Source organism: Tamandua tetradactyla, chromosome X, assembly GCF_023851605.1.
Source record: "Tamandua tetradactyla isolate mTamTet1 chromosome X, mTamTet1.pri, whole genome shotgun sequence".
In the NCBI taxonomy this organism is placed as follows: Eukaryota; Metazoa; Chordata; class Mammalia; order Pilosa; family Myrmecophagidae; genus Tamandua; species Tamandua tetradactyla.
The window spans coordinates 130,017,127-130,031,027 of record NC_135353.1 but is presented as its reverse complement, the minus strand read 5'-3'; the positions used below and the strand labels follow the sequence as shown (position 1 = coordinate 130,031,027).

General features: G+C 35.0%; 1 pseudogene; it reads left to right on the top strand.

Annotated features, from left to right (window-relative positions):
* The first annotated feature begins 216 nt into the window (after positions 1 to 216).
* LOC143670827 (receptor expression-enhancing protein 3 pseudogene) lies at positions 217 to 975 on the top strand (annotated as a pseudogene).
* The last annotated feature ends 12,926 nt before the right edge of the window (positions 976 to 13,901 follow it).

Here is a 13,901-nt window from a genome sequence, read left to right as displayed (position 1 = left end):
GATTTGAACAATCAGAAGAAAGAATTAGCAAATTTAAAAGATAATTGACCCACTGTGGAACTTTTGCTGCTGCACACAGAGCTGGTCTGGCTCCTGAGATGCGAACCAGGCTTGGGCAGTGTGAGGAGCCAGTGAGCATGTGGCCTGCTATTGGCAGCCTGGTCTGCAGTGCCCAGTGCTCCACCCCCCAGAGGTGAGGCCCAAGTCCCAGGGAAGATGGTTTCCTGGGTGGTCTCCAGAGTTGTGGTGTTGGTGTTTGGAATGCTTCATCCTGTGTATTATTCATAGAAATCTGTGAAACAAAAAACATGAAGGAATATGTTCAATGGATGATGTACTGGATTTTTTTTTATCTTTATACTGTGATTGAAACAGTGGATCAAATGGTTGCTTGGTTCCCCCTGTACTATGAATTTAAGATTGCTTTTGTCATATGGCTGCTCTCTCACTATAGCAGAGGAGCAAGTTTAATATATAGAAAATTCCTTCATCCATGGCTTTCTTCAAAGGAAAGGGAGATTGATGATTATAGTATACAAACAAAGGAACGAGGCTATGAAATCATGGTATAACTTTGGATGACAAGGTTTAAACTCAGCAGCTACTGCTGCTGTCACTGCAGTGGTGAAGAGACAAGGAACAATGCTGAAGGTTTAAGAAATTTCAGTATGCATGACTTAACAGCGATTCAAGATGATGAGTCTGTGGGACAAAGACATATCAAACTCTAACAGAAGCAAAAAAGAAGAGTAAACCAGCACCCAGTGAATTATGGTTTTGAAATTCCACTGAAGGACAGAGATGAGGAAACAGATGCAGAAGTGGATAGAACATATTCAGATGATGAGATGTTCACACAAAAGGTTTCAAAAATCTCAAAGTGTGAAATCTGTGAAAACTATCAAAGACTGCAAAGAGATTCAGTGTGTGTCACTAAAATATAAAGTGAAGCAGAGAACACAGATGTATTTTTAGTCACTTACAGATCAAGAATCTCAAGACAAATTATGCTAATGCATTGACTTAATTTCCAAACATTATATATTCAGTATTTACACATTAAAATAATTCTTTAAATTGTGGTGGTGATAGGGTTTACATTAATTAATTTAAATAGTTTTTATTTCTTTAACAACTACTTCCAAATTGACTACTAAAGGTAGTTATGTAAATTGAATATTATAGGAAATCATATTATCTGTTTAAAATTCAGCAATATTGAGTGCCTGGAATATAAGATGAAAAACAAAACCCACAGTAAACTTGAAAAGAATCTTTTTGTGGTTCAGGGTAAAATAGTCTTTGTGATAGATATCATATTGTGTTTACCTCTTATTTATGATGTATATATCACATGAGGATAGTAATTAAGTAGACCTTTGACCCATCAGTCATAAAATAAGTAATAAAATAAGGGCTTAATGTAATTATTGCCTTTATAATACTTTTTAGTTTTTCCACCATCAACTGAATATTTTTTTAAACAAATATTTAAAAACCAGGTATTCACATAGCACTTTTATTACTGAAGTTTTGTATACTTGAAAATTATTTAATTATTTTACAGCAATATATTTATTTTAAATTGTATTGACACTGCCTTTATTGTTGTTTGTCCCATACTGCTATTTCACATTTTTGCCTTGGATTACATCATCTCTTTGTCTGTGGGTTTCATTTGTTAAATTCACTTGATTTTAGTAATATAAAAATACAACTAATTATTTCATTTTAATTGTTTTTTTCTGTTTGTATTATGTTTGTGTGTTGTTTTTTAATAAGTTGTGAATTTACAGAAAAATCTTGCAGGGTTCCCATATACCCCCCTATTATTAACACCTTGCATTGGGGTAGTAAATTGTTCCAGTTGATGAAAACACAGTTTTGTAATTGTACTATTAACCATCATCCATGGTTTAACTTCGGATTCACTGTTTGTATTGTGCAATTCCATGGAGAGTTTTAAAAAAATTTCTATTCTAGTCATATATGTATAGCCTAAAATTTCCCCCTTTAAACCACATTCCAATATAAAATTCAGTGCTGTTGGTTGCATTTACAGTGTGTTTGGTGCTACCATCAACACCACCCATTACCAAAACTTTCCTATCATCCCAAATAGAAACCCTGTATATCTTAAGAGTTAATTTTCTAATTCCTGTCCCCATCCTGTACCCTGGTAACATGTATTCTGGATTCTGACTCTATAAACAAACTCTGAGTTTGTTTATTCTAGTTTTCTCATATCTTTGGGATCATGCACTGTTTGTACTTTTCTATCTGGCTTGTTTTGTTCAGCATGATGTCTTCAAGGTTCATCTATGTTGTCACATGTATCAAAACTTCTAAATCTCTAATCACTTTCTTTACAAATGAGAAATTATTTTAAACATCAACCAATTTTCCACAGTTAGCTGTGTATTGTAGTTGAACTTAACATATTTTTACTAACATGGGTCACATTTTCCGCTTTTATATGGTAGCTCTTGTGAAATATAGTCAGAAACCAGTATAGTATTTAAGTCTGTGTTAAGTTTTGAAATTATCCAACAACCAATGTACTTCACAAGCTTGGCACTGATATGGGCTATTGGTTTATAAATCTGGTGTTAACTAGAATCATTTGAATCACTTCTCTTTGGGAGATGATTTCTTGAAGATAAGTGCCAATGCAAAATACTGACCTTGTTAATATTGCATGTTAGAAAGTATTAGAAAATAGCATTTTTTAATTCAAAAGATTTTGAGTTATCAAACTTGGAGACGTTTTTTTGGTTTCATTGACAGCTATGCATTATGAACCTTAAGCCAATGTATTTTTGTTGATGGTTTTAGTAATCATTATACAAATTTTTCCAGTTATGTTCAGTCAAATAATTTATGTGATTGATCTATTTGTTTGTTCAAAAGAAAAATAATGAGAGAGATTCATGAGATCTTTGACCTTTCTACCTTTTAAGAAATGAAGCCCATCGATAATGTACATTCAAGACCTCTTCAGAGTGTTGGCTGAGAAAAGAATGTTTACTCAGGAGTACCATAGTGTAATTCATACATTGTCTCTTGATGTTAGTCCTAAAATATTTTCTAGGTTCTCTCGCATTCTTGAATTCTAACACCAAGTAAAACTTCACTCAACACTTTTCCCCTTAAATTTTAACTCTATGAATGTCTTCATCTATATTACCTTAGCTAAATTTTAGCCTATTAATTTTTTAAAAACTCATTCTGTTCACAATTTGTTTACAATTTATGTTCACATTTGCTATACATTCTGATTATAAACTCTTGAAAGTCTTATTTATATTTCCTGATAATAGACTTATCAATATAAATGCTAGCATGCTGTTTTTCCTATGCAAAGATAGTGTCATCTCAAACTGCCTGGTAAAGTGTAAGGTATTTTATATCGAAAACACTGTTTATAGGGGCTTATTTGCACCATTTTATCTTTTTCAGGTCTAATCTCACTATTAAATCTATTAATTATAGCAAACTCATAAATACTGTTATAGATTTTTTTTAAGATGGGGAAGTTCTTTTTCCTGTGTGTTTTTCTGCTTTTAAATCTCCTAGTTTTAGAGGTAATTTTATCCATAGACCCCAGTGCCTTGCTTCCCCACCACCTCCACTTGATGCATGGGCATCAGATGCACAAGTTTATTTATGGCATTATTTGGCAGCTAGTTAAGTTTACCCAGAAATTGTAGCTGGTATTTTATTTTCTTATATAGATGTTCAACTTGTTCATTAATACTTAATAATAACTATTTCCAGAATTTGTTTATAAGTAAGAATTGATCTATTTATTACTTTACCATGTTTTTTTCTGGTATAAAAATGAGCCAGAAATGAATATTTGGGGCGGACCACAATGGGTCAGCAGGCAGAGCTCTTGATTTAATTCCTGGTGCCTACCCATGCAAAAAAAATAAAAATAAAAATAAAGAGCCAGAAATGAAACTTTTTGCCATGTAATTAATTATGGAAACATACCTGGGTCCTGTGTAAAATCTCCTCCACATACTTCACTACTATATATATACATATTACTAAAAGCATCAACATATATATGCTAAAAATGATACTTCCAGCATTATAATTATAAATGCTTGACTACCCTTATTGATAGAACAAAATTATTAGTGTTTTCAGGGAACTTAATCATATGTCACCACCAAAGTTTTTACAGTGTTTTACAGAAGTATGTAAATATTCTGTAAAACATTTCGATAAAGTGTGTTTTCTGTTTTTTCCTCCCAGAATAAGACAACTTTGTGTTTTTGTAAAATGCTTGAACTTTTGTGTTGTTAAAAATATACAATACTATCTTATATTAAATTCAGCAATATATATTTTTAATTGGAATGTAAATTTTCATTTTGATCATCTTCTATCTGGAAAATTAAGGAGTTAATATGTATTTGCAAAACAATTAGGTGAATTTTGAGAAGATCTTTTTTATTGTGGTATGCAGTGTGTATTTCTTACTAATCAGCACTTAAATTTAATGTGTTTTTGAAAGTAAAGTAAAGCTTTTTTCCCTGAATATTTTTAAGATTTAATTTTCCACTGTACTGCAGAGTTAATGTATATTAACTCTTTTTTAAGCATTGACCATGACTTAACATTTTCTCTTCTAACACCTTTTAAATCTGTGTACTTTATGAATTAAGAGAAGACAGTTTTGCAAATTGATAATCCCCCTGTAAAGGCTGCCTAATATGTGCAAATTTTAAAAGTGTGGTTTTTGAAAACTTTAGTATGATATAAACTTATTTTATTTGTGAAAAAGATAATTGAATGCTATATGATCTGAGGAACAGAGAGCAAAGAGAACGGTGAAATGTGGACAGAGCTTAAAGGACCCGTGGGACACTATCAAGGGTACAAATACACACTTTATGGAAATCCTAGAAATACAAGAGAGAGAGAAAAGGGCAGAAAAAATATTTCAAGAAACAATAGCTGAAAAATTTCCCAAGTTGGATGACAGACATGAAAATATGAAAGATATGAAAAAAAAATTGAAGAAACTCAAAGAACTTCAAATAAGATAAACTCAAAGAGAGCCAGACTGAGGCATAGCCTTCAAATGCAAAAGATCAAGAAAGAATCCTGAAAGCAGGAAGAGAGTTGTACCTCATCACTTATAAGAAGCCCTCAATAAGATTAAAAGCTGTTTTCTCATCAGAAACCATGAAGACCAGAAGGGAGTGGGCTGAAAGAAAATAACTATCAACCAAGAATTCTGTATTAAGAAACACTATCACTTAATAATGTGGGAGAAAATAAGACATTCCAGATAAACAAAAGCTGAGGAAATTTGTAACTGGTAAGTCTTTCCTTAAATAAATGGTAAGGAAAGGACATGCGACTGTAACTTGAAACCGTATGAAGAAATAAAGATCTCCCAGCAGAAGTACCTACATGGGAAAATATAAATGTCAGTATTATCATACTTTTGATTTGTAATTCCATTTTTCTCTTATATTATTTAAAAGGCAAATACCTAAAACTATAAATCATAAATGTATATTAATGTCCATATGATATATAAAAATGTAATATGTGACAACAATGTAAGAATGAGGGTGGAGATGTACAGGAGCACAGTGTTGGTCTATAATTGAAACTAAGTTGTTATTATTCAACTAGGTTGTTATAAGTTTAAGATGTTAATTGCAGTCCCAAAGGTAACCACTAAGAAAATAACTAAAAACATATAGAAGAGAAAGAAGGGATTAAAAATGGTACACTACAAAAAATGAACTAAATACAAAAAAGCATTAATGGAGGCATTGATGAGCCAAAATAATGTCAGACATATAAATATTAAATAGCTAATTGACAGAAGTAAGTCCCTCCTTAAGTGCAACTGGATTAAACTATCCAATTTAAAGAGAGAGTTTGGCAGAATGGATATAAAAGCATGATCCAGCTACACACTCTCTACAAGAGACATTCAATACGAAGGCAAAATGTCGAACATAAAGGGATGGAAAAGGTATTTCGTGCAAATAGTAACTAAAAGAGAGGTGGGTGGCTATATTAATATCAGACAAATAGATTTTAAGTCAGAAAAGTTCATATGAGACAAAGAAGGACATAATACTTTGATAACAGCTTTAATCCATCAAGAAGATACAATAATTATAAACATATATGCCCCTAGCAACAGGGCCCAGAAGCAAAAAGTGACAGAATTGAAGGAAGAAATAGTTCTACAATAATAGTTGGAGACTTCAGTGCTCTACTTCCAACTATTGATAGAACCATGAGGCCACAAGGCAATAGAGGATTTGAATAGCACTACAAACCAACTGTGCATACTATATCTAGAATACTCTCTGGAATGACAGGATTATACACACTCTTCTCAAGTGCGTGTAGAATATTCTTGAAAAGATTCCAGGCTTGTGTTAGGCTGCACACAAGTCTTAATAAATTAAATAGTTGAAATCATAGAAAGTATCTTTTTCAACTATAATGGAATGAAACTGGAGATAAATAACAGTAGGAAAAGAGGAAATCTCATTAATACATGGAAATTTAAACAGCACACTCTTAAGCAACCAATGAGTGAAAGAAGAACTGCAAAGAAAATAGGAAAATAAGTTGAGATGAATGAAAATGAAATGAAACATGCAAAATCTTAAAAGATACAATGACACAGCTATCAGATGGAAATTTATAGTTGTAAATCTTATAAAGAAAAGAGGAAAGATCTCAAATCAATAACCTAATTTCACACTATAAAGAACTCGAGAGAGAAGAGCAAGCTAAACTTAAGGCTTGCAGAAAAAATGAAATAAAGAAATTGGAGCAAAGAGAAATAAAATAGAGAAAGAAGAACAATAAAGAATACCTATGAAACTTGAATAAATTTGACAAACCTTTAGCTAGAATGACCAAGAAAAATGAGAGAAATTGAAGTTACTAAAATAAAAATGAAAGTGGGTAAAATATTAGCATCTTTACAGAAATAGAAAGGATTATAAGAGTACAGCTACAAACTGGATAGTCTAGATGAAATGGACAAATTCCTAGAAATACATAAATTATCAGAACAGACTCAAGGATAAATAGAAAATGTGAATAGACCTATAATGATTAAGTAAACTGAATCAAAAATAAAAAATCTCCTAACAATAAAAAGCTCAAAACTGGGTGGCTTTACTGGTGAAGCCTATCAAACATTTATATAAGAAGTAACACCAATCCTTCACAAGCTCTTCTAAGTAATTTAAGAGGGGGGAAACATTTTTAATTCAGGCCAGCATTACCCTGATATTGAAGCCAAAGACACTACCAGAAAACAAAACTACAGACCAATATTCCTTATGAATATAAATGCAACAATCCTCAACAAAACGTTAACAAACCAAAACAAGCAGGATATTAAAAGGTTTATGCAACATGACCAAGAGGGATTTGTCCCAAGATTGCAAGGACTGTTCAACATATGAAAATTAATCCAGAATGAAGCAAATAAAAAACTACATGATAATCTCAATTGGTGCAGAAAAACCATTTGAAAAAACCCAACACCTTTTTATGGAATAAAATCCCATTCATAATCTAGGAATAGAAGGGAACTTCCTTGATCCTTTAAAAGGAATCTACAAAAACAAACAAACAAACAAATAAACAGAAAACATAGCTAACATCATACTTAATGGTGAAAGACAGAAAATTTTTACTAAAGAAAAGGAAACAAGGATGTCTGCTTTTACCACTTCTATTCAACATTGTATCAGAAGTTCTGGCCAGATAAATTGAGGAAGAAAAAGAAATAGAAAGCATCCAAATAGGAAAGGAATGAGTAAAAGTATCTTTTTCTTTCCAGATGATGTGATCTTATATTTAGAAAACCCTAAAACATCCCCCCCCACTTTGAGCTAATAAATCAATTCCACAAAGTTACAGGATACAAAATCAACACTGAAAAATCAGTTGTATTTCTATACACTACCAATGAACAAATAGAGAATGAAGTCCCACCCGATTTACAATAGCATCAGAAAGAATAGAATAATTAGAAATATATTTAACCAAGGATGTGTAAGGCCTGTACTGAAAAGTAAAACACACTGCTGAGAGTGTTTTGATTTGCTAAAGCTTCCAGAGTACACATATCAGAAATAGATTGGCTTTTATAAAGGATATTTATTAAGTTACAAGTTACAATTCTAAGGCTGTGAAAATGTCCAAATTAAGATACCCAACAAGAGGATACCAACTCTGAAGAAAGGCTGATTTTGTCTGTCCAGGGTTTCTCTGTCACATGGGAAGGCACATGGAAATGTCTGTTGTCCTTTCCTCCAAGTTTCTGGTTTCAAATGGTTTTCTCAGCTTCTGGCATCACCTGGGGCTTCTAGCATCTTCTGCATCTCTAAACATCTGTGTCTACTTGTGCCAGTTTGAAAGGATGTATGTACCCTAGAAAAGCCAAGTTTTAATCCTAATCCCATTTTGTAAAAGCCCCGTTTCTTCTAATCCCTATTTGGTACTGTATGTTGTAAACTTTAATTAGCTTATCTCCATGGAGATATGACTCAATCAAGAGTGGTTGTTAAACTGGATTAAGCAGAGACGTGTCTCCACCCATTCTAGGTGGGTCTGGATTAGTTTACTGGAATGCTATAAAAAGGAAACTTTTTGAAGAAAGCAGGAGATTCTTAGAGAACAGAATGATGTAGCCATGAGAAGCAGAGTCCACCAACCAGTGACCTTTGGAGATGAAGAAGGAAAATGCCTCCGGGAACTTCATGAAATAGGAAGCCAGGAGAGAAAGCTAGCAGATGATGCCTTGCTCACCATGTGCCCTTTCAGCCAAGAGAGAAACTGTGACTGTGTTTGCCATGTGCCTTCTCACTTGGGAGAGAAACTCTGAACTTCATCGGTCTTCTTGAACCAAGGTATCTTTCCCTGGATGCCTTTGATTGGATATTTCTATAGACTTGTTGTAACTGGGACATTTTCTGGGCCTTAGAACTGTAAACTAGCAACTTATTAAATTCCCCTTTTAAAAAGCCATTCCATTTCTGGTATATTGCATTTCAGCAGCTAGCAAACTAGAACAAATGTCTATTTACTTAGGTTGGACTATATGTTGTGAGAATAAAATTGGTTAAAAATGAACAGAAACAAGTGCTAGAGAATATGTGGAGAAAGAGATATACCTATTCACTGTTGGTAAGGAAGCTAAGAAGTGCAGTCCCTCCGGAGGGCAGTGTGGTGGTTCCACAGGAGGCTAGTGGTTGGGTTGCCATATGATTATTTTGTTGTTGTTTTTTTTTACAAAAGTCCAAGACACGTTTATTTATTTATTTATTTATTTTGAAGAATCTGGGATGCCCAGTCTAGGGAGTGCCTGTGACCCTGAAATGTGTATTTTTAAATTAATTTTTTTCGTGAAAAATAACATATATACACGAAAAACAATAAATTTCAAAGCACATCGCAACCATAAGTTGTAAAACAGTTTTCAGAGTTTGGTGTGGGTTACAATTCTACAATTTTGTATTTTTACTTCTAGCTGCTCTAAGGTACTAGAGACTAAAAGAAATACCAGTATAATAATTTAGCAATCATACTCATTTGTTAAACTGTACATTTTCTGTACAACTCCATTATCACTTTTTATCTTTCTCCCACTCTTTAGGGGTATTTGGGCTATACCCATTCTAGCTTTTTCATGTTAGAAGGGGCTGTCAATAATATGGGATTAGGGATGGAACTAGCTGATGTTCTGGAGACCTTGGTCCCTCTGCATTTCAGGACTTATTTGGTCCTGGGACCCATGTGGAGGTTGTCGCTTTCTGGAAAGTTCCCCTCATGTAAGGAACCTTTGTAGAATCATATATAATGCCCCAGGTGTTCTTCAAGGATTGGCAGGAATAGTTTTGGTTGGGGTTTGGCAAGTTATGATAGATAGCAAATTGTGCTGGTTTGAAACTGTGGTGGACCCCAGAAAAACCATGTCTTTTAATCCTCATTCAATATTGCTGGGTGGGAGCATTTTGATTGTTCCCATGGAGATGTGACCCACCCAATTGTGGGTGGTAACTTTTGATTAGATGATTTCCGTGGAAGTATGTCTCCACCCATTGAAGGTGGAGTTGCTTGCTGGAATCCTTTAAAAGAGGAAACATTTTGGAGAGAGTCCCTTTTGTAGAGCCACAAGAAAGCCAGTACATGCCACCATGGTTTCCATGTGCCCTTCAAGCTGAGAAAGAAACGTTCAACATCATCGGCCTTCTTGAACCAAGGTATCTTTCCCTGGATGCCTTAAATTGGACATTTCTATAAACTTGTTTTAATTGGGACATTTTTTCAGTCTTAGAATTGTAAATTTGTAACTTATTAAATTCCCCTTTTAAAAGCCATTTTGGTATATTGCATTCTGGCAGCTAGCAAACTAGAACACAATGTGTAACTGAAGCATGCATAAGAGTGACCTCCAGAGTAGCCTCATAACTTTATTTGAACTATCTCAGCCACTGATTGCCATATGATCTTGCAACCCCATTGCTAGATATATATCTGGAGGGACTGAGAGTGGGGACATGAATGGACATTTGCACACTGATGTTTATAGTGGCAGTGCTCAGGATTCATAATAGATGGAGGTGGCCCAAGGGTACAACTGCTGAGGAATGGAAGGGGAACTGTGGTGTTTACATTTGCTGGAGTACTGAGTGGCTGCAAGAATAAATGAAGTTGTGAGGCATGCAACTAGGTGAATATTGAATGAGATGAGAGAAACAAAAAGACAAATATTATCATGCCTCACTCATACAAACTGCTCTAATTTGCAAGCTGCCAGAATGTTATATACCACAAACTTTTAAAAAGGGAAATTTATTAATTTGCAAGTTTACATGTTCTAAGGCCATGAAAATGTCCCAACTAAGGTGAGGTTATAGAAATGTCCAATCTAAGGCATCCAGGAAAACATACCTTGAACCAAGGTTCAAGAAGGCTGATGACATTCAGGGTTTCTCTCTCAACTGGAAAGGCACATGGCAAACATGGAGATGTCTGCTATGTTTCTCTCTAGGCTTCTTGTTTCATGAAGCTCCCCTGGGGATGTTTTCCATCTTCATCTCCTAAGGTCTCTGGATACATGGGCTCTCATGGCTCTCAAGCTTTTTCCAAAATGTTTCCCTCCTAAAGGTCTCCAGTGAACAACCCCACCTTGAATGGGGGGAAACACACTTCCATGGAAACTATCTAATCAAAATTACCACCCACAATTGGGTAGGTCATATCTCCATGGAAACAATAATAAAGCTCCCATCTAGCAATACTGAATGAGGATTAAAAGACATGGCTTTTCTGGGGTACACCATAGATCCAAACAAGCACATGGACTAACTAGAATATATGAAGTCAGAGAATTGAAGTTGAAATCATGGGTTAGTTTGTTTGAGGCCTATTGTAAAGGGTCCTAGATTATAAGCTCTTACAGCAGTCACATGTATTCAGGAGATGTAACTGATATTCTAAATTCTAAGATACTGAGCTTTTAGATATAATCTGGTCATTGTCTGAAACTTCAGGTATTTATGACACCTGAGACTCAGAGTTAGAGCCTTGAAGTTATGAAAGTCAGCATTACCCCATTAAGCATCTGTTTAAAAAGCTGAAAAAGTGATCAAGCTTCTTCTAGAGATATGCATGAAGCTGATCTGGATAGGACTAAGTAAATCAGAATACCAGGGTAAAGAGTAATATGGCCCATATTTTCAAATTTCAACCTCTGTGTGAGACCAAAGGGAGATATATTTAACTTGTGTAAAATTTATGTTTTGGGTAGCACATTATCTAATTTTACCTGTATGGTCAGTTTACTTGAACACCATAATTACATGGAATCTAGAATAGGGCAAGAGATCATGGTTTGTACAGGTTAGTGTGATACCCCGATATATCCCAGAGTAATTTAGGCACAGAATAAAAAAATATTTGCAAAGTTCTCTTGGGAGACTGGGAAGAAAGGAAGAAATATTCAACTTCCTTATCTGGGGAATTACTGATATTTTCGCAAGCAGTGGGGATAACCTATTAATAGGCTGAGCCCTTAATCTTGGGGCTCACCCCTATGAAGCTTATTCCTGCAGAGGAGAGGCTAAGCCTACTGATCAATATGCCCAAGAGTCATCCCTGGAGAGCCTCTTTTGTTGATCAGATGTAGCCTTTCTCTTTAAGTCAAACTAGGAGGTGAATGCACTGCCTCCCCCCCTACGTGGGACATGACTCCAAGGGGTGTAAATCTCCCTGGCAATGTGTGACCTGACTCCCAGGATGAACCAGGACCTGGCACCATGGAAATGAGAAAGTCTTCTTGACTAAAAGGGAGAAGAGAGAAGTGAGACAAAATAAAGTCTCAGTGGCTGAGAGATTTCAGAGTTGGGAGGTTATCCTGGAGGTTATTCTTATGCATTACATAAATATCCTTTTTAGTTTATGTTGTATTGGAGTGGCTAGAGGGAAGTACCTGAAACTGTTGAACTGTGTTCCAGTAGCCTTGATTCTTGAAGAAGATTGTATAAGTATATTGCTTTTACAATGTGACTGTGGAAAAACAAAGCAAAACAATAAAGCCATCTCTTGATCCCCCCCCCCCCAAAAAAAAACATATAGAATGATTCTTAGCATCACTGGCTATTAGGGACATGCAAATCAATACCACCAATGAGATATTATCTCACATAGACTAGGATGACCATTGTAAAAAATACAGAAAACTACAAATGCTGGAGAAGATGTGGAGAAAGAGGCACACTTATTCATGGTTCATGGGAATGTAGAATGGTGCAACTGCTCTAGAAGGCAGTTTGGTTGTTACTCAGGAAGCTAAGTATAGACTTGCCATATGATCCAGCAATCCCATTACTAAGCATATAAAACTGAAGGCATATAAACTGAAGACAAGGTCATAAATGGATATTTGCACACTGATGTTTATAGTAGCATTATTCATGAGTGCCGAGAAATGGAAGCAGCCCAAATGTCCATCAATGGACAAATGGCTAAGCAAACTGTGGTATATACCTACAATGGGATATTATGCAGCTGTAAGGCAGAATAAAGTCATGATGTATGCAACAGTGTGAATGAAACTTGAGGACATTATCCTGAGTGAAATTAGCCAGAAACGAAAGGACAAATACTGTATGGTATCATTAATATGAACTAAAATTAATGAACAAACTTTGAGAGTTAAAGCTGAGAACATAGTTTATCAGGAGATAGAAAGAGGATAGAGATTGGACATTTGATGCTGAAGGAGTACAGAATGTTCCACAGAATTTATTGGAAAGATTCAGAAATGGGTAGGACAATGCTATCTGATGGTAGCACAATATTGTAAGTACACTGAACAAAGCTGAGTGTGAGTATGGTTGTAGGAAGAGGGCTGGGGTCATATTTGATACCAGAAGTAAAGATAGAGGATAAACTGAAACAGTATAACTTAGCGAGACCTAGAGTAGTCAATGATGGTGATTAAATTTACAAACATAAAATATCATTCATGAAAGAGAACAATTCAATATCAACATTGCAAGGAGTTGAAAATGGGTTGATATATGAAAAAGATACTATCAATGCAAACTTGGGTCTATAGTTAACAATAACATTGTAATATGCTTCTATTGAATGTCAAAGCTAAATGTCAGTAACCTGGGGATATGGGAGATGGGTATGGGATTCTTTGCAGAAGTAATGGAAGTGTCCCCATAGAAATTGTGGTGGTGAAAGCATGGCTATGTGATTATACTGGAAAACATTGTACTTACCCACTGTTGGTAAGGAAGTAGTGTGGTGCAGCCCCTCTGGAGGGCAGTGTGGTGGCTCCATAGGAGGCTAGGTGTGGGCTTGCCATCTGATCC